A 22,849-nucleotide genomic window follows, 5' to 3' on the forward strand; every position below is an offset into this window, starting at 1 on the left:
AGAAAAATCTTGCAAAATATTTTGTATGCAGCTGGTAACAAAGAAATTCCTGTGTAGTTGGCAATGTCTTGTTTATCGTGTGTAGTAGGTGTATTAAGATTACCTTCCACTCTCTCGGGATTTCTTACTGTTTCCCAGCTTTTCGGAAACATTAATTTCAGCTGATTTTTTTATTTTTGATACTTTTTATTTATTCCTTATATTTTGTGATTTTGATCTTCCCACTAATACTATAACATAGACTGCTACTTGAATAATACGTATGTTCTAAACACATTTCTTTAAAACTGAACATAAGTTATTGGTCAGAAATGTCTGTTCAAAAAATGGTTCAAATGGCTCTGAGCACTATGGGACTCAACTGCTGTGGTCATTAGTCCCCTAGAACTTAGAACTACTTAAACCTAACTAACCTAAGGACATCACAAACATCCATGCCCGAGGCAGGATTCGAACCTGCGACCGTAGCAGTCGCACGGTTCCGGACTGCGCGCCTAGAACCGCGAGACCACCGCGGCCGGCAGAAATGTCGGAAATATTCTTGAAAAGAACAAAGAGTTAAAAATAAATTGCGTGTCATGGACAGAAATAGTTACGAAACTTATAGGTATGGAGATATTAATTATACGTTATACATTCAGCGGTCGTGGACAGAAATAGTTAACGAAACTTATCGATATGGAGATACTAATTATACGTTATACATTCAGCGGTCGTGGACAGGAATAGTTAACGAAACTTATCGATATGGAGATACTAATTATACGTTATACATTCAGCGGTGCGTTGAAATACTTTGAATGCATTATAAATGACAGCATGTCTTTTGCAAAACGTAAATTTTCTTCAGGGCAGATGCTCAAAATGATCTCCCTGGATATCCAGATATTTAGGGACTCTGCAGTTCATCCTTGTCATAACTCTTTAATGCGTAGCTGCATCCACAGTTACAAGAGCAGCACGGAAGCGAGCTACCAGTTTTTCCATTTTTATTGATGGAGTGCAATAATCATAACAGAAATTTTGCAAGTACCAGAACACCCTCTGATCGCAAATACTTGTTTTTTCAATTACGGGTTTCAATCATTATAATGATCTTCAGACTGACGTGTCTTCATGAAATTACCGGAGTATCCAAATAAAATATATAGCCATATATGGCATTGTCACTTGCAGTAAAATCACGACGAAATAGTCGTGACAGTCATGACCCGTGATGTCAGGTCGTCGCAGACGTACTGTGCTAACAACTACCGTGCAAACAGCTGAAGTGGGTGTGATAGTCAGATAATAGAAACCGGTACTTGAATAAACAAATATTTGTGACCAGAGATTGTGGTGGTATTTGCAAAATTCGTAACACTTGATCGCTGTCACCTCATTAGTGACATAATCACCCCTAATCAAACGTACCAGAGTTTGGTAATTACCCGTGAAACATGATGTGAGATCTAACAGTGATGCAGTGTGCTAAATAAATGTAATATATGAAAGCGGTAGGTATGATAATTGTTACTAATTGATTGCGCCAATACCAGGAGGGTATGTTGCTTCCTAAAAGTGAGTGTTGCTTGGGACTGGGCAGCAGGGTTCGGGAAGAAGGAAAATAGTCGGTTGGCTTCAGTGAGAGGGAGTCTTGACCTGACTGTGTTGTTAAAAATACCCTTATTACAAAAGATTAGTCTTGGAAAAAGTACTAGTATGACACACTATGAGTGTTTGCAACTGCTTACTTTATACAAAAAACAGTTTCAACTTCTGATACACCTGCTCTAAAGGAACTGTACCCATGAAAAGACCAAGTCTTTACACACAGACGGTGACTAAGTAGCACCATAGACCCTAGCTAAATCAGTGGGATTCCATCAACTGCGGTACAACTACCGCAGGTAGCTCTGTTTAGCCCTGCTCGGCTCTTCTCTACTTCTACCTCTGCTGATATTACTACTAGATTTCTGCTTTGACTGCGGTAGACCTCTCGCAGTAACTTGTTTCCGAATTTCATTGTTTTCCTTTTCGCACTTGAAAGTCCCTGACATGGCGTGTTATCGAAGGACCTTCATCATCTCATTGACTCTAATTGTACAGTACTCTTAAGAGGCAGAGTGAAGGAAGGCACGCTTCTGTCGTTATATCATGTCTCAGACCTGCTATAGGTTCTTAATAACGTATAGGTGCCCCTTGCAAAGACTACCTCACTTTATCCCTCTCTTACCATTGCAACTTGTCTGCATTTATATTATTCTTGTTTTTACAGCTTACAATGCTACTGTTATACGCTATATACCTTGGCAATGCTGGTCGGTATTTTCCTTGATACGTTTAGGAGCTTCTGACATTTTATACAATCTCCTTCCAAGATCTGCCTTTTGCCACACCTAGGCGGCCAGTATCTCATGTCTCGTAAGTTTCCCCTTTGTTATGTTTTGAACTCAAAACACTTAGCGGTATCCACGGGTACTACGGTTATACCGGAAACTGGGTTCTAATGTAACTAATGACATCGTGTAGAACAGACTTAGACGATGCGTCTATGTGATTTGCACGGTTCTAGGGGAGGAATCAACTAGGACAAAAGAGACAAGTGCAGATCAAGAACGAGAACGGTAAAGTCGTCTTTATCCCTTGGAAAAGGAAGCAATGCTGACAATGGGCTAGAAAGCATGGAGGGGTGTGGCGCGAAAGAGAACAGAGTGAACCATATCATACACCTTCTTTTTCTTTTAAAAAAGGAAAGCTGATATCGAGTTCTCAAAATCGATGCCCCGCGAAGGAATTATCCAAATGGCAGAGAAATCGGCAAATGTTATGTACATGTACAGAGAAACAAATGATTGCAATTTCAGCAAAATTGGATGATTCATTCAAGACAAAGAGCTTCACAAATTGAGCAAGTTAGTAACGCTTTAGTCCACCTCTGCCCCTTATGCAAGCAGTTACTCAACAAGGAATTGATTGATATTTTTGTGGGACTTCCTCCTGTGGGATTTCTTGCCAAATTCTAGGCAATTAGCTTGTTAGGTAATCAAAATTGCGAGCTGGCTGGAGGGCTCTACCCATATTGCTCCAACCATTTTCAGTTGAGGACAGATCCGGCCATCTTGGTGTCCAAGGTAGGGTTTGGCAAGCACGAAGACAGGCAGTAAAAACCATCGCGTTCTGTGGACAGGCATTATCTTGCTAAAATTTAAGCCCAGGATGGCTTGCCATCGTGGGAAAGAAAACGAGGCGGGGAATATCGTCGACGTACCGCCGATGTAAGGGTGCCGCGTATGACAACCAAAAGGGTCCAGCTATGAAAAGAAATAACACCCCAGACCATCAATTCTGAGGCCTCATGGCGAGCGACAATCAGATTGGTATTCCACTGCTGTCCGGGGCGTCTCCAGACACGTCTTCGGCCTGGATTCGAGTGCACCAAAGTACACTGGAGTTTTTCGAATTATCGATATATTTTCAAATGAAGTGGCATGTTCTATTTATGGACAAAATCGATTATCGAAGTTTTTCTTAGCATGAGTCGACTGTACACAGGAAGTGCCATAACCAGATTTTCCAGAAACTTCACTCAGTGCAAGAGGGGTCAAAATAAGGTAACAACGTGACTCGGCTTATCCGTAGGTACTCGACTGTTTCTGAAAACACAACGGTCTCGTTTTTCTAGCTATTTTTAAGGTACAGTACGTCCGTTTTATCGCGCGATATCTTAAGACAAAATGGTGGCACAGAGGTTAGCGTTGTGGCCTGTTAATTTTGCGCCCCTCGTTCGAAACCCGTTATTATTTTTATTTACGTTTTTATTGATATACCCAGGTCTGTAGAAGATTGCTACACAAATGTTTTTCAGTGTATAGTGATACAACGTTGTACTTACTCGTTTACTAATTGTATGTCACATGACTGAATTAAAAAATAAAATAAAATAATATAAAAGAATGACAAAATTATTTGAAACTTTTTCAGTGAAATTATTACCCAATTGCAAGCATTAGTTTTCGGAAAAGTGACAGCATGCTAAATCTTCACCATTGTTAACGTTGTTTCTTTCCCGAGTGAGTTTCAAGCGAAGAAATGTCGTTGTGACAAACCTGCCTTCGCGGATGCTCGTTATGTTCGGAATATATGTGTTTCGAATGTTTCTGCGATCGGTATCATGCAAGCAAGCGCAGCAGATCTTCCTGAAGAATTAACATGTGAATAAAATATAAGAACTGATGTGAGAATGAAATACCAGAATTTGAGCATTTAAAGAAGGTGCAACCTCTCAGCTTATCATACACACATATATTACATAGTAAATGTATAACAGTTACTGTGAAAACCAGCTGTAATTTTACAGTTAATATAGCACCCTTGTATATCCCCTAATTTCGTTAGAAACATTCGTGTACTAGCCTTCTATGGCCATGGGTAGATAATTGAAAACAATAAAAATAAAATGAAGAGAATAATCAAGTTTTGAACAAGGGTGCAAAATGAACGTTTAGCCGACTGTAGTCAAAGTTAGGTAATATTTGCTGAAAATTGAGGCTCAAATGGCTCTGAGCACTATGGGACTTAACTGCTGTGGTCATCAGTCCCCTAGAACTGAGAACTACTTAAACCTAACTAACCTAAGGACATCACACACATCCATGCCCGAGGCAGGATTCGAACCTGCGACCGTAGCGGTCACGCTGTTCCAAACTGAAGCGCCTAGAGCCGCACGGCCACACCGGCCGGCTTGAAAATTGAGGAAGCGATTAATTATCTGTAACAAGAAAAAGCTTCAGAATAACGAGGAAACTAGCTTACCACCGATTATCAATTTTTTAATTTATTTTCTATTATTCATTTTATTTTATTGTTTTGTATAACGCAAAAAAGTGAACGAAAAAAAGTGTCACGTGACAGTAACCAGAAACAAGAAGGAATCAGAGAGCTCAGGTGAACTTAACCAATACCCTGTGGATTAAAAACAAGAAAAAGCGTACTGGCAAAAAGCGCTCGATAATGTGGGAACCGCAGCCACTTGCAGTGCACTGTCTCCAGGTACATTATGTGATCAAAAGTATCCGGACACCCCCAAAAACATACGGTTTTCATATTAGGTGCATTGTGCTGTCACCTGCTGCCAGGTACTCCATATCGGCGACCCCAGTAGTCATTAGACATCGTGGGAGAGCAGAATGGGGCGCTCCGCGGAATCCATATACTTCGAAAGTGGTCAGGTGATTGGGGGTCACTTGTGTCATACGCCTGTACACGAGATTTCCGCAGTCCTAAACATCCCTAGGTCCATTGTTTCCGATGTGATAGTGATGTGAAGACGTCAAGGGACACGTACAGCACAAAAGCGTACAGGCCGACCTCGTCTGTTGACTGACAGAGACCGCCGACAGTTGAAGAGGGTCGTAATGTGTAATAAGCACACATCTATCCGCACCATCACACAGGAATACCAAACTGCATCAGGATCGATTGCAAATACTATGACAGTTATGCGGGAGGTGAGAAAACTAGGATTTCATGGTCGAGCGGCTGCTCGTAAGCCACACGTCACGCCGGTAAATGCCAAACGATGCCTCGCTTGGTGTAAGGAATGTAAACATTGGACGAATGAACAATGGAAAAAAGTTGTGTGGAGTAACGAATCACGGTACAAAATGTGGCGATCCGATGTCAGGGAGTGGGTATGGCGAATGACCGGTGAACACTGCCAGCGTGTGTAGCGCCGACAGTAAAATTCGCAGGCGGTGGTGTTAGGTGTGGTCGTGTTTTTCATGGAGGGAGCTTGCACCCCTTTTTGTTTTGCGTGAAACTATAATAGCACAGGCCTACATTGATGTTTTAAGCACCTTCCTGCTTCCTACTGTTGAAGAGCAGTTAGGGGATGGCGATTGCATCTTTCAACACGTTCGAGCACCTGTTCATAATGCACGGCCAGTATCGTGTAGACAATAACAGCCCTGTAAGGGACTGGCCTGCACAGAGTCCTGACCTGAATCCTATAGAACACCTTTGAGATGTTTTGGAACTCCGACTTTGTGCCAGGCCTCACCGACCGACACCGATACCTCTCCTCAGTGCAGAACTCCGTGAAGAGTGGGGTGCCATCCTCCAAGAAACCTTCCAGCACCTGATTGAAGGTACGCCTGCGAGAGTGGAAGCTGTCATCCAGGCTGAGGGTGGGCCAACACCATACTGAATTCCGGTATTTCCGATGGAGGACGCCACGAACTTGTAAGTAATTTTCAGCCAGGATATTTTTGATCACATAGTTTATTCGTGAAAAACACGGGGATCAGTGTCGTTCCCTCCTTCAGCAACGTAGTGACCCAGGAGACCGACGATCAAATTCGTTTTCATTTGAGGAATACGAAATTCATCCAAAAATCGTGTTCAGACCCTCGGGAAACAAACTGTCAACGAATCCAGAGCCAACGATCCCGTCCACAAGAAACCAGCCTATGAAGTAAGGTATCAGTCCGGTGTCATTCGTCACACTGAAGAGTCGAGCGAAACTCTATGCAGAAAAGACGGTCGCCAGTTGGTATCAAACGATGAATGACCCTATGCCACAACGAAGTAATCTCCATTGGTAATGTAGGAAGTCTAAGATGAGACCAGACAATTTTCAAGGATGTATACAGGGAACCGGTTTCAACAAGGTAGAGGCAAGTCTTCGGTTGAAAGCATATAAGCACCTAAGAAAATGACAATTATAGAGCATTTAGGGGTAAGTCTCAATTTATGGTTAGTCCTGCAAACATTGACAGAATGAGTCAAATCGATCCGTTGGAGACAGGAAAATAAACGAGATGTAATGGAATACGTCTCACGTTTGCATGTTAAGACACTGCGTTGTACCAACAAGACTGATGCCTCCAATTTAATATTGGGAAGATCCAGTTCTCCGAACTTGCAGGATCTGGCCACCATTTCATACTAAACTCGAAAGATGTGTCGTCGCCATAGGAGTCTACGGGATAGTCTTTTGAGTTTACCGGCCATCATCACAGGAATCGGGAATATTTGTGCAAAGTAACACACTTTACTGAAAATATAGCTGTCTGAAATCAGCACTTGGTGAAGGAGGCTAAGGGAACAGCGTTCGTGTTCAAGAATCGCTCCCTGAATTTCTCGCCAGCTAAGAGCCACCATTTGCGTCGGGTTGCGATCCATTATGATACCTACAGTCTTGTGGCGATCGGCCATCGTCGCCTAAGGAATTAGCACTTTGTTAAATCCCCGCAACGGTAGAAACGTGCGTTTGAAATCATTAATGTGGGAACTAGCAAGGCGACAAAAAGACACCAAGATATTTTTGAGACATGTCATCGGCATTTCGTACTGAAACCACGACAACATCGGCGTAACCGTGGACTGAGAATCGTTCTCCCAATATAATCCAGCCACGTGATTGTAAGCGAGGAAAAGTAAGGCCCCCGAGATATTAGTGGCCGTAGCCACCGAAGCGATATCCCCACATTCTATAACAAAAGTCAGTATCGTGCGACAGACACACAGCTTTGTTGAACGACATTGACAATGATTTTGTCGAGTAACTGAGAGAGTGATGGGTGTTTATAGTTTAAATTTTCTTTACTTGGCAACTTTTTTTTTTTTTTTTTCTCCATCAGACTACCGATTTTGGTCTATAATGACCATCTTCAGATCTGTTTTGTAGTAGGAGTTTAGGAGAGTAATCAGACGAAGTGAGTCAAGATCAGGTCGACATTCGGTTTTTGGGATGAGGATCATTTTACCTTTCTTGAAAGGAGCAGAAAGCGAGGCACTCCATATCAATTCATTGACTATCGACGTTATTTTGTCACACATGAGAGGCCAAAAATGAGCATAGAATTTCTTTGGGGATACCATCCAATCCGGGTGACTTCATTGAGACACGATAACATCATCGTACATATCGTCCCTGTGGAAATCACTCAACAAAACGTCATTTAATTCAGGGGTGACGACGCAACCCAGCAAAGGGAAGAAGTAGTCAGGAAAATTTTCAACCGGAACGTAGACATCATGTACTTCAGTAAAGTAGTTAAAAATTAAATTGAAACTGTCAAGGCTGGACTTTGATACTCAAGCAAACGCTTTTCCTGCACGCCCGCAAATAGGTAAGATGGTATAGCGAGGTCATTTCAGTTTTTTAAATTAAACGTGTTTGAGATTTCGTCTGGAGTCCTTCCATCTCAAGTTGTTTTAACTACAGCAGTCTGGATTTAATTCGCTGTACATCCGTAATCCGTAGAGAAGCTTGCATAGCACTGTCGTGAAGTCGACTTAATATGGAGTAACAAAATTCTCGAGTACGCCGGACGTCTGCTGGCCTTACGGCAACAAAACGCATGAGAGTGTTAAGTATTTGTGGCTTGGCGTGCTGTTCCATCATTCCACAGTATAGGTTTAATGTTCTATAGCATGACACAGACAAGAGAATGGTCTTATAGGCTAGCTATATTGAGCATCCAGGGAATAGGATACATTTTACCTGCTGCTGCCATACGAGTAATCAAATGTGCCGAATACAGCACAATATCAGCAAAACAGGCGGGGATCACGTCAGTGTCAAAAATTTGCCCACACAATGAATCACAAAGGTAAAAGCTATCAGGTCGACTGCTAGGCGTCGCTATAACATAGAGTTGGACTAGTGTAGGATACCGATAAACCTATGCGTCACGTAGGTGCAAGGAGCGTACCACGTCATCGAATTCTTCGCTGAAACTAAAATTAGGAGATTGATCCACCGGACGGAGAGGACAATTAAAATTACCACCCAATAGAACCTTTGTAATCGATTTATGAAAAAGGTAAAAGGTTTCCTCTTTGTAGAAACGTGAACGTTCCATGGAACTAGCATCGCCAGAAAGGGAATAGAGAAAAAGTAAAGCGAGATCACATCCTCTACTTATTTATTTATTGTAAAATTAAAGATCTGTTGCCTGGTGTATTGAAACAGGTGGTACATCCTACAGTTTTCGTTTGTCTTCTTTTTTTGTAGTTTTTGCTTTGTTTTTATCTATGAAGTTTGAGAGAGAATAATACTGGTTTGAAGTAACAATAATTTAAGGTTGAAATTAAAAAAAAATTTGTTGTTTTAAGAAGGCCGTAAAAATATGATAGGATAGAGGAGATATCTTTTAGTGCTATCACCTTTTGTGACTGGCGGTGAATACTTCCGAATGGTTTCTTCGAGCTGTTCGGGGCGGCGGATTAATAATAAGAAAAAAGAAATATTGTTCGCCGTCTTTTACGAGAGCCTGAAAACTATTTTTGTGGTCAGCCAGAAAACGATGGAGAACATACTGGTGATAGTTTCCAGTCTGCATGTCCACGTTCTTCTTTTTTTCTATTCTCTGTTTACTGAGCGGGTTCAGGAACTATAATTATAATAAAAGTTTTGAGTTCTAACTGTTTCACTTGTATTTAAGAAATTTCAGACGCAGACACAGTAATTTTCCTGATAATAATAATAATGATAATAATAATAATAATAATAATAATAATAATAATGTCTCTATCATAAACAGAACTATGAGCAGTTCAGAGGCGACCTCTACAGTAAGTTCCCAATAAATGGTCTTTCGCCCTGGCTTTTAATAATCAAAGTTAATTGCTCGCCACAAAAGTGGAAAATAATGGCACCACTTGCCACGCGGTTTTGTTAATATTACGGGCGGCACTCAAACAGTTACTTCCGCGAAATCTAAGCGATCCAGGACGGTGTACAATCCTCAGAGTTCACATCCTATTTGTGCAGAAAACATGCGTTTAGTTGGTGCCTGGCTGTGACGTCACCCGAGGCAGCGCTTAAGCCGGCGTTTGACTGACGCGGAACGTATGGTAGCTGGGTGCGAAGTGAAGTCCTAACTGCCTCTCAGACCTTATATACATATATGGGCGCAGCGGACAGCTGGGGGAAAGAAATGCCGTTATCCGCTCTATGCCTCGGTAGTAGCTCTGAATGGCCGGTTTCTCGGACACACAATATTTTATAGCACTTTTGTGCATTAATTTAGAATCTTCGTAATTTTTGTATGAATTGAATTAAGTTGGTTTTAACCACAGAAAAGATTTAGCTCGCCTGCATTTAATCCTTGCGTCTAGGGTTTTTGGAACGGAACTGACCGTAGAACATGACCTCTGAACTAAAACTTTAATAGACCTTGTATTGATTGTTATTTACATCAAAGTCTTGAAGCTATAGCTCTATTATTTAATGGGTTTTATGAGGTAAAGTAATCAAAACTTTGTCATTAATATAAATGATACATAATCTACTACAAATAAGGACGTTATTGTTCCAGATTTAGTTGTCAGTAAATTACTCGAAAACTATTAGAGGTAGCTCAGTGGGTTCATATAGTTAAGTTTCTATATCAAACTGACGCTTCATACGATTTTTCATCTTTCTAAGTCTAATATTTAACGCCTTCGATATTTCGTAAAACCTCCGATTTTGATCAAAATGTTGTTCTGCTCAAGTTCAATCTTGTAACACTTGATTTTGACGTACATTTGCACATTCTGACCAACTTTTTGCTTTCTTGCTTTATTATTTAGCGCCACTTGTTTGTTAATTAAAACCATATATTTAGGGAAATATATTCATCTGAGATTTGGCAGTTTAAACATTAATATACTGAAGAATACGTTGACAAGGTTTGGAAAAGCTTCTTTAATTTTTAACTTCATTCTTAAATTATGCCGCAATACTTGTGTGCTGTGCACAGGCGCATTATGATGTCGTGGCGCTGGTAGCAGTGAACTGGAGTAAGTCACTGCACACGGTTCGCCTCCGTATCTCTCAAGTGATACAGCGCTTGTTTCGCTACACAGACATAGCAAAAACTTTGGTTAGTAGTAGAGAAATAGTGCTGCTAATCCTATACATTAAAATTAGGTGCTCACCCGTGTACTATATTCCGCGCTTTCTTGGCTATTTCGCCAGCGCCTTAGACTTACTTAATGTTACATTTCGTCTTCCTTCTCCTGTTCCTCTTCAGTGTCACTGCTTTCGCTGTCCATCCTCTGGAAATTGTTGTTACGTTGCGTATAGGCGTGTCTGTTATGTCGTATCCGCAGGTTCTCCTCATATGTTGAGATACTGTTCGTCAATCCATTTAGCTGTGCCCTATGTTCTTCGTCGCTTATTGTTATCTATATATCTTTGTCTGTATCTGTGTAGTCTAAGTGTTGTGTATGTCTATTGCTCACATACTGCCCGCAGAAAAAGACAGTGTGTTTCGGGGACCCTTCTTCAAATGGTTCAAATGGCTCTAAGCACTATGGGACTTAATGTCTGAGGTCATCAGTCCCGTAGACTTATAGCTACTTAAACCTAACTAACCTAAAGACATCACACACATCCATCATGCCCGAGGCAGGATTCGAACCTGCTACGTGGTTCCGGACTCAAGCGCCTAGAACCGCTCGGCCACAGCGGCCGGCGGACGCTTCTTCCCCGCATGTGCATGGAAGTGTCTGCCTCCGACTCAAGCGGCTTAGGTACGTGGGATAATGTCCGGTCCAGTTAAGAAATGTACCATACCGCGGCTGGGATCGATATGGTTCATTCTCAACCCCTCCCATATGTCAGGGAGGAAGCCGTGCACTCTACGTCCCTTATCACTTACATCCCACTCACCTTACCATGTATATGAACGTCAACTTTTAAGGTGTCTTGTCGTCTGTATCGGTACACCAGTTACTGTGTGTACCTTATCTAGTCTCCCCATCTTTAACCACTATCTTGTACCTCTGAACTCGATTGTGTTGTCTCTGGGGCATATTCCCAGCACCGCACGCAGTGAACACACGGAGGTGGTGCCGAAGGCTCCAGATAGCCTAAGTAGGACACTTCTCTGCCCTGTTCTGAGTGATGCTTTGCTAGTGACCAGGTTCAGTCTTTGCGCCCATGTGCTAGCTGCAAAGCTGTGTACTGATTCAAAGAGCGCACTGTGGTATGTCCTTATGACTGGTAAAGGTAGTCTGTACTGACTTGAATTTGGTCTCACCAGTTTATGTAATATTTTTTTCTGCTTTGTCCGTTTTTAGTCTTGTGTGTTTGTGGAACTTCAATTTCCCATCTATGTGTAATCCAAGATAGCGCTTACTATCCTACGCCCCTACCATCATAAAAAACTTCGAAATCTCATGACGGAATTCCTTCCTTATAAAATAAGGCAGTGACTTTAGGAAGTTCTGAAGCCACATTTAAAAAGGTCGAGAACCCACGAATTTAAAACTAGTCAAATAATACTTCTGTAAAATAATAAAAAAATAACATCTGCATCTTATGAACTGTCGCAAAGTGGCGAACCGGGGTTCAGTATCATCGTGTTAATATTCAGAGTGAGGAAAGTATGTGCTTGGGTAGGCAATTGAACTGGAACAAAAACTACAAAATTACAAAGCCGTCATCAACTGGAACTATTTACCAGTATCAATGGCAGAATCAATGGACGACATAGAGGGAGAACAAGTGTGAACATCTCTCCCATCTTCCAATAGTTTCTTCTTCCGTCGTGTGACTCTCTCAAGCTGCATACGTTTCTCACTGTGCCTCCTCGGAATTATCGCTACCTCGTACCGTTGTGTTGGTGGGTCACGCAGAATAGTGGGTCACGACTCATAGGGAGACACCTCCGCACCCCACTCCTCGACGGAAAGGGGCTCGCGTGTGGAGATTTATTTAGTAACGACGGTGTCCTCCTGTCCTTAGGAATCAATCAAGTTACACTCATCAAGAGGTTGTGACGTGGAGGCCGCGACAGAGGCTCGGGAAGCTGAGGCAACAGGAGAGATGTCCGATGGTTCCGGGAGAGACAAGTGGGGTCCCGAAATAAATACCTTAACAAGAGGCGCCGACGAGGCCGCCTGGATGACGGATAATCGACAGACGACTAATCAGTAACCACCTGATCAAGTACAGAAACATCCATGGCTTCCTCATCAACGAACTTAGGTCAGAGAAGAGGGTCCTATAGTGGAGGGCTATCCGAAGGGCGAGTCAAAGGAAATGTTTTCTCAGCTGCATCATCGACCGCGATCTGCGACCCTTGTTTTCGATAACCGGACCGACATAGCGGGAGCCATGGCGTTGATACCCCTAAGCGAGGACACCGAAGGAAAATAACGAGTACTATGTTTCAAAGATCCAGTTTTATCCACAATAAACGGGGTTGGCTCGGCTGCAGAATCCTGTGCGAGAAGCCACCATTTCACCAGCTGAGAGAGCGCAGTAAAAGGCGCATAAAGTATCTCGAAAATACACTACTGGCCATTAAAATTGCTACACCAAGAAGAAATTCAGATGATAAACGGGTATTCATTGGACAAATATATTATACTAGAACTGACATGTGATTACATTTTCACGCAATTTGGGTGCACAGATCCTGAGAAATCGGTACCCAGAACAACCACCTCCGGCCGTAATAACGGCCTAGATACGCCTAGGCGTTGAGTCAAACAGAGCTTGGATAGCGTGTACAGGTACAACTGCCCATGCAGCTTCAACACGATACCACAGTTCATCAAGAGTAGTAACTGGCGTATTGTGACGAGCCAATTGCTCGGCCACCATTGACCAGACGTTTTCAATTGGTGAGAGATCTGGAGAATGTGCTGGCCAGGGCAGCAGTCGAACATTTTCTGTATCCAGAAAGGCCCGTACTGGACCTGCAACACGCGCCCGTGCTTCATCCTGCTGCAATGAAGGGTTTCGCAGGGATCGAATGAAGGCTAGAGCCACGGATCGTAACATCTGAAATGAAACGTCCACTGTCCAAAGTGCCGTCAATTCGAACAAGAGCTGACCGAGACGTGTAACGAATGGCACCCCATACCATCACGCCAGGTGATACGCCAGTATGGCGATGATGAATACACACTTCCAATGTGCATTCACCGCGATGTCGCCAAACACGGGTGCGACCATCATGATGCTGTAAACAGAACCAGGATTCATCCGAAAAAAATGACTTTTTGCCATTCGTGTACCCAGGTTCGTCTTTGAGTACACCATCGTAGGCGCTCCTGTGTGAGATGCAGCTTCAAGGGTAACCGCAGCCATGGTCTCCGAGCTGATAGTCGATGCTGCTGCAAACGTCGTCGAACTCTTTGTGCAGATGGTTGTTGTCTTTCAAACGTCCCCATCTGTTGACTCAGGGATCGAGACGTGGCTGCACGATCCGTTGCAGCCATGCGGATAAGATGCCTGTCATCTCGACTGCTAGTGATACGAGGCCGTTGGGATCCAGCACGGCGTTCCGTATTACCCTCCTAAACCCACCGGTTCCATATTCTGCTAACAGTCATTGGATCTCGACCAACGCGAGCAGCAATGTCGCGATACGATAAACCGCAATCGCGATAGGCTACAATCCGACCTTTATCAAAGTCGGAAACGTGATGGTACGGATTTCTCCTCCTAACACGAGGCATCACAACAACGTTTCACCAGGCAACGCCGGTCAACTGCTGTTTGTGTATGAGAACTCGGTTGGAAACTTTCCTCATGTCAGCACGTTATAGGTGTCGCCACCAACGCCAACCTTGTGTGAATGCTCTAAAAAGCTAATCATTTGCATATCACAGCATCTTCTTCCCGTCGGTTAAATTACGCGTCTGGAGCACGTCATCTTCGTGGTGTAGCAATTTTAATGGCTAAAACGTAGACTGATGTTTTTTTTTCAGAAACGGTCGCTTGTCTACGAATATGGCAAGATGCAACTTCACTTATTTTGACTCCTCTTCCACTCAGCGAAGTTCTTGGTAAATCGGGTGTTGGCACTCGTCACGTTCTCCTCGTTAGTTTGCCATTTTGTAATACGGTCGTGACATGCACTACACGACACTTAGTTTGCTTGTGTTTCTTATTCAATAGAAATTCTTTTCAGTGCGTAGAAACAATAGAGGCAGTAAAGACGGAAGGCTGAGATTTTCCACGGAACTTGAGCAAAAGTGCCGATGCCAAGTATGAGGACGGCCTCCCGGACACTCAGTCGAGAATTGTCGCCGGCAGTAATGGAACGGTCAAGCAAGTGTAGCGGCGTGCCGCCATTACTTTCGCCGGCCAGCAGACGGCGTCGCGGTTTCATCTCCGGCGGAGCCGCCAGAGCAGATGCTCGCGCTCTTGTGGCCCTCAAAAAGTTATAATCCGCCACGCCGGCACACGACCGGCCAGGGCAGGCTAGGGTGCCGCCATCGGGACGGCCGGCGTGACAATCTCAATCTGGCGCGCGCATTAAACTTGGCGCTAACTGCGTCCGCCGCGATATTGCCGCGGAACTCCCGCCAGGGCTGCCAACTTGTCCCGGGGAATCCCCCGCTGCCCCGTTATGCACGCGTGGCAGCCCTGCCTGCTGCCCGCTGCAGCCTGTGGCGAGCCGCGGCGCGTTATTGCCGCTGCCGCCTCTCCGACTTCCTCTGTTGCTTATTGGCCTCACCGCCTGTCGACGTCTTTGTCACGAGGCGCATCGCCAGTTTCATCCCTTGGGCACTGTTATTGTATTTGTGGCTGGGCAGAAAACCGCAATTGCAGTAATTCTACAGATTCTTCGAAGCTTCCAAAAAAGTTTCTTAGTGTCATTTGCGCATGGTGATAGTAATTCCGTAGTTGCCGACATCTTACAGCATTGGTCTTACGAAGAGTTCAGCCTATCACACTCAACATATTTGCCTTTAACTTATTTTATCAATAAAAGTCCGATTTAAAGTACACTGTCGGAAAAAACCGCAACACAAAAAAATAATTAATGTAAAAAATGTTCAAATGTGTGTGAAATCTTATGGGACTTAATTGCTAAGTTCATCAGTCCCTAAGCTTACACACTACTTAACCTAAATTATCCTAAGGACAAACACACACACCCATGCCCGAGGGAGGACTCGAACCTCCGCCGGGACCAGCCACGCAGTCCATGGGTTGGGGTTGGGTTGTTTGGGGGAGGAGACCAGACATCGAGGTCATCGGTCTCATTGCATTAGGGAGGGATGTCGGCCGTGCCCTTTCAAAGGAACCATCACTGCATTTGCCTGGAGCGATTTAGGGAAATCACGGAAAACCTAAATCAGGATGGCCGGACGCGCGATTGAACCGTCGTCCTCCCGAATGCGAGTCCAGTGTCCTACCACTGCGCCACCTCGCTCGGTACACAGTCCATGACTGCAGCGTCTTAGACCGAATCGATGTAGAGTAATGAAATTTCAGGAATACATTTGTCTAGGTAACATACTTAAGCGATTAATATTGCGAGAAACGGTTCAAATGGTTCTTAGCACTATGGGACTTAACATCTGTGGTCATCAGTCCCCTAGAACTTAGAACTACTTAAACCTAACTAACCTAAGGACATCACACACATCCATGCCCGAGGCAGGATTCGAACCTGCGACCGTAGCAGTATATTGCGAGATCACAGGTTATTGTGAGCGTAGGACAAGCCATTGCAAACTTGAAATACTGGTATATTAATAACCGGCGTAACCGCCACAATGTTGAACGCAAGTATGCAAACGTGCTTACATTGTGCTGTACAGATGCCGGACGTCAGTTCGTGGGATACAGTTCCATGTCTGTTGCACTTGGTCGGTCAATACAGATGAGTTAATTTTGGTTGTGGATGATGCTGGAGATGTGGGCCTATGATATCCATACGTGCTCGATTAGAGACAGATCTGGTGATCTAGGAAGCCGAGGCAACATGTCGACACCCCGTAGAGCATGTTGGATTAAAAGACCGATATGTGGGCGAGCGTTATCTTGCTGGAAAACACTCCTTGGAATGCTGTTTATGAACGGCACCACAGCCGGATGACTCACCAGACTGAAGCACAGATTTGAAGTCAGAGTGCGTGGGATAACCAAGAGAGTGTTCCAGCAGTCATACGAAATCGCACCCCAGTCCTTAGCTCCATGTGTATGTCCAGTGTGTCTAGCACGAAACAGGTTGGTTGCAGGCGTTCACCTCACCTCCTCCTAACCAAAAGACGGCCACCACTGGCATCGACAGAACCGGCTTTCATCGGAAAATACAACAGACCTCCACCCTGCCCTGTAGTGAGTTCTCGCTTGACACCACTGAAGTCGCAAATGACGGAGGATTGGGGTCAGTGAAATGCACGCTACAGGACGTCTGGCTCGGATCTATCCTTGAGGTACCCGATCTGTTACGGTTTGTTGTGTTGTTGTGGCGTCAACGGCTGCTCAGACTGATGCTTCAGATGCAGTTTAAATCAGACTATAATACTAAACAACTGCAATAATTCGTTGAATTACTGGATTTGCAGTCGTTTCACATACTAGCCTCTTCACACTCCGTTGTTTGTTGGCAGCTACGGAAGTAACTTGCCTATTCAGAACGTCTTATTTTACCTCCGTTTATTTACCATGTGTCCTCAAATGCAGCTAATCTCTATTATGTTTTAAACACGCTGAATAAAAGTACGACATTGAGAGATAACGCCGCGCAAGTAAGGGAGGTCCAACAGCTTAATTCTGCACCATTTAAACGAAATAATGCTCATGTAAGTGCTTACACTCTCTCAGAAAGAAGACTCAAATCCTTAAAAATCAAAAAATGAGAATAAATCGCTTATTGTTGTGATACCGATCAGTACTCCCGCGATCGTCTGCAGTGGCGAGTGTAAAATTTTGTGATTGCACTTATATTTGCATGAAGTAGCATACATGTATAGCCAAGATTCACCGTTCACAATAGTATGCAAACACAAAAACTATAAATTAAATTCACGCGTAGAACAGCCTTTGTTTCTATTTCGAGTAAGCAAATATGAGCCGTTTTGCCCATCCATACCACAAACGTATGGCAAATATTTACTTACGGTTACTTCGTTATTAGAATTAAATTCAACTGAACAATCATTTACGTCACTTTGTGGTCCATACTCTTTAAAGAACACACATGATTTGCAGTCATTTATTGGGACAGTGCATGTCTATAATTAGGGCACATTGTGATCATGACTAGCACTAAACGAGTGATACTTATTGTCAAACACTTGGCCGGCCGGTGTGGTCGTGCAGCTCTAGGCGCTTCAGTCTGGAACCGCGTTACCGCTACGGTCGCAGGTTCGAATCCTGCCTCGGGCATGGATGTGTGTGATAGGTTAGTTACGTTTAAGTAGTTGTAAGTTCTAGGGGACTGATTACCTTAGATGTTAAGTCCCATAGTGCTCAGAGCCATTTGAACTTTTTCAAACAATTGATTGAGAAAAAATTGAAGTAATCGCGGCATTTCATAACAGCCACGAGCCACAAGCCCTAGTTCAAGACCACAGCTGTAGCAACAGTAAGGGATGATTTCGTTGTACTGAGAAACTGCACAGTAACGTTTCAATAAAACTTCATAAATACTATGTTTCAAGTGCATATAATGTGATTTTTTAATTCAGATAAATAATAAGGTTCAAATATATGTACAGTGACTAAAATTTTAAAATGGTAAATTGTACTTAAAATTTCATTCTTAAAATTCGTCATGAGTACTTCACATTGCTTGATTGTAGATTGAATGCACTTAATTTTGTTTTGGCATTACTGTTACTGTTCACGGGCTGCGAGATTTCTGAAAAATGCGAATTTGATAGGTCCGAATTGCTTCAATTTTTGATATTAATAATTTTTACAGTAATAAAGTACCGTGTAACTATTTCCAAAATTAATCTATGATTCAGCGCAAAATAAAATTATTTTTGTAACCACATGCTACAGTACGTAAATAACGGTGAGGATGTCCCATAACATTTCCAACATCACCCGGTCATGTAAATTCACGTAAATTATGGAAAGAACAAAGCTTAACATTGTTTACTTGCTTAAATAAATAATTTTACCTGATTAGCAACAACTTTCCAATCGCGTTAGCGTTCGGGGATGTAATTAGAAAAATGTGTGTGAAATCTTATAGGACTTAACAGCTAAGGTCATCAGTCCCTAAGCTTACACGCTACTTAACCTAAATTATCCTAAGGACAAACACACACACACACACACACACACACACACACACACACACACACACACACACACCCATGCCCGAGGGAGGACTCGAACCTCCGCCGGGACCAGCCGCAAAGTCCATGACTGCAACGCCTAGACCGCTCGGCTAATCCCACGCTGTAATTAGGATCTTTATCTGAGTCGTAACTATGCACAACATCCTCAGATTCGTAAAAATCGTCGCCAAAAGACATTTTCCTGGCACGAACATCACACGCGTTACTACCACTGGCAGCTGTGTTTCTGACAAAAAATATAGCTCTGAGCACTATGGGACTCAACTGCTGAGGTTATTAGTCCCCTAGAACTTAGAACTAGTTAAACCTAACTAACCTAAGGACATCACAAACATCCATGCCCGAGGCAGGATTCGAACCTGCGACCGTAGCGATCTTGCGGTTCCAGACTGCAGCGCCTTTAACCGCACGGCCACTTCGGCCGGCGTGTTTCTGACACCTACAACTGTTTGCATGCACACATTGTGACGAAGGTGCCTTTGTCGAGAAACTGAAATTAGAGACAGAGCTACCACATCTCGGTTTACCGTGAAACTGTCAACTAATATCAAAGAAGTACATCACTTACATTGTTTACAATAGCGAAACCTGCAGGTTGTGCTATTGTTTTTGAATTCGGTCACAAAGGCGGCCGTGTAATGTCGTCGATACGTTGCAAGTGTCAACAGCGGTCAGAATAGTGTTCTGTGTAGTTGTGAATGCATAATGTCAGAGCTAAGCGAATTCGAACGTGGAAAAATCATTGATGCTCTTATGGCAGGGCCTTCCGCAATCGAGGTAACCGAGTTGTTTCGCGTTTCAAGAGGCTCTGTATCAAAGATCTATACCGCATACGAAGGCGGAGAAACACCAGCTGCTAATTAACAAAGCGGACTGGTGTGTTCGTTGAATGCTCTTGACGGACGGTCATTGTTGAGAATTGCCAGAAAAGTAAATAAGCGAAAGCTGCGGAAGTCACTGCAGGACTGAATGTCGCACTCGCGAAACCTGTCAGTACCAAAATAACGTGAAGGCAGCCTAATAAGTAGGGAAGTGTAAGGCGAGCTGGAGTCCTAAAAGCACTTACCAGCGATGGAAATGCTGGTGTCGAAACCACAGTACCTCGACTACAGAGCAATGGAAGAAAGTCATATGCGCGGTGAATTTTGCTTCACACTGTTTCCAACAACAGACCGAGATTCAATCCAAAGAGCAAAACATGGTGGGGGTTCGGTGACGACTTGGGCATCCATACTGTTGATATTCCGTGAAACCCATGGCTACCCTGTAAAGTCGCATTACTGGCAATGTTTATGTGACCCGTTTGGCTGATCAGATCCATTAGGTGGGGCACCTGTTCACACAGATCGCATCGTCCGGGACTGGTTTTGTGAGCATGAGAATAAATTGTCAAATGTCCTCTGTCCACCACGGTCTAAAAATGGTTCAAATGGCTCTGAGCACTACGGGACTCAACTGCTGAGGTCATTAGTCCCCTAGAACTTAGAACTAGTTAAACCTAACTAACCTAAGGACATCACAAACATCCATGCCCGAGGCAGGATTCGAACCTGCGACCGTAGCGGCCTTGCGGCCCCGGTCTCCAGATCTCAATATTATTGAGCATTTGTGGTCTACTTTGCAACGAAGGGTGCATGATCGCTATCCACGTCCATCATCATTGCCTAAACGTGGCTTTATTTTGCAGGAGGAATGGCATAAATCTGAAAACCGTGCATGATCTGTTTTTATCCATTCAGAGACGATTTGAAGCTTTTTTGAAAGGCAACAGTCTTACTACACCGCATTAGTCATAGTAATGGATTGTTAAATTTTTTATTTTTATGGCGTAAGAGAATCTCTGACCTCAGCTGCAGTCAGGTATTTAAGAAGTCTAATGGTAACAGGGGATAATTTGTGCCGGACCGGAACGCAAACCCGGATTTCCCGCTTTACGTGACCGGTCGCCTTAACCGTTTCGGATACCCGAGCACGCTTTCCGCCCAATCCAAAACCTCACCTTGTCCTACACTATACAGGGTGTTTCCGTAAGAGCGTGCAAAAATTTAACAGGACATATAGGATGCCCCACTGAACGATTTGGGGTAGGGAACCTATGGTCGGAGGAACCAACTTAAGGCGATAACAGGAATAAAATCATATTACTTTGTACTTTATTTAAATTCGTTACAGTTAACTACGAATACCATAATTGACACAATGAATATACCATTTATATTGTATCTGTAAAACAATCAAGGGGATTCAGGTTAGGTGACCTCGCAGGCCATGGAATAGGACCTCCCTCTCCAATACAACGACCAGGAAACGCAGCATTAAGGTGTTTGCTACATATACACCGTGTAAGAGCGTGCAAAAATGTAACACGACATAGAGAGTGCTCAACTGAACAATTTGAGACAGGAAACCTGGGTCCGGAGAAGCCAGCTTACGGAGATATGGAAGTAAACTTGTCTACCGCTTTGTCTAACATCAGTTTTCCACCTTATTTACAAATAAAATGGGTGAGGCGGTGCACCGTTATGTTGTATCCACATCCTCTCGCGAACAGCCGAGCGTACGTTCACCAACAACTCAGGTAGAACTCTTCGCGCGAACCTCAAGTAAACAAAACCTGCACCAAGCCTTCGCAGTAATCACACTCGTCCTTCTTGTTTCTTTGCAGGAAATAAAGAATGTAAATTTAAATAAATATCACAGTACCTGTAAACTGTGGTATCGATAGCTACGTTGCCACAGTGTAGGCACACGTTCTTAGGTTGGCACTAAGACACCGACACCGACGACAGCGCCCTCTAGCCGGCGCTGTGCTGCTCTACGACCGCCGCTCCAGATTCTGCCCCATTTGATCAAGAGCAGACGACCAATGAACTTACCTTCTACTTCATAGGGACTAGCCATGGCAGACTTTGCCTTTGTTACTTCAGTGCTAGTTTGTCCAACTACTAGTAACTGTTAACTTTGATTCATGATGGCTTCGCATCTATGCGTTCATCTGTCCGCAAAGTTAAGTAATACTATAATTTGTATATGTTCATACACCAGTAAAAGAGCTTTAACCTGTACGCAGTACCGAAGTACTTCACCTTTTCCTGCTCCTACTCGCGTCCTTCACTCTCGGCCTATTTTGCAGAAGCAATTCACAGGAGCAGATCCACGCGCCGCCTGTCCAGGAGGGATACAAAATAAACTTGTACCCATTTTACTTGTAAATAAGCTGGAAAACTGATGTTAGACAAAGCGGTAGACAAGTTTACTTCCATATCTCCGTAAGCTGGCTTCTCCGGACCCAGGTTTCCTGTCTCAAATTGTTCAGTTGAGCACTATCTATGTCGTGTTACATTTTTGCACACTCTTACACCGTGTATATGTAGCGTTCGCTGTCCGTTATCCATATTCCTCGTAGCTTTACCTGATTCCTGTAAGAGTTATGAAGGTGTCGTTATTTGACATCTAGCGTATTTTGCTATAGAAGTAAATGACCAATGTCTCTTTGTAGGTGGCGTGGTGAACGATCTGCCAACACGCTCTTGTTTCCTTGTAATTGATTCAGGCGAGGGTGTTCGTCGACAGCGTGTAGATGGGCCAGGAGGACTGGTTCTGCCGTGTTTCATGTGCTCGAAGAGCAATACATGTAGCAATTGTGAATAATAAAACACACCCCACAAAAGGTCAAGTGTTCTAATTTGACAACGTCGATTCTCACTGCAAAAAGAGTAACTATTGAGTGTAAGCAAAATGAGAGGCACGATATGCAGTCGGCAAATTCAACATTGGGCACAATGACACAGGGAAGCGCAGCGTT

The sequence above is a fragment of the Schistocerca nitens genome, chromosome 1 (genome assembly GCF_023898315.1).
Source record: "Schistocerca nitens isolate TAMUIC-IGC-003100 chromosome 1, iqSchNite1.1, whole genome shotgun sequence".
NCBI lineage: Eukaryota > Metazoa > Arthropoda > Insecta > Orthoptera > Acrididae > Schistocerca > Schistocerca nitens.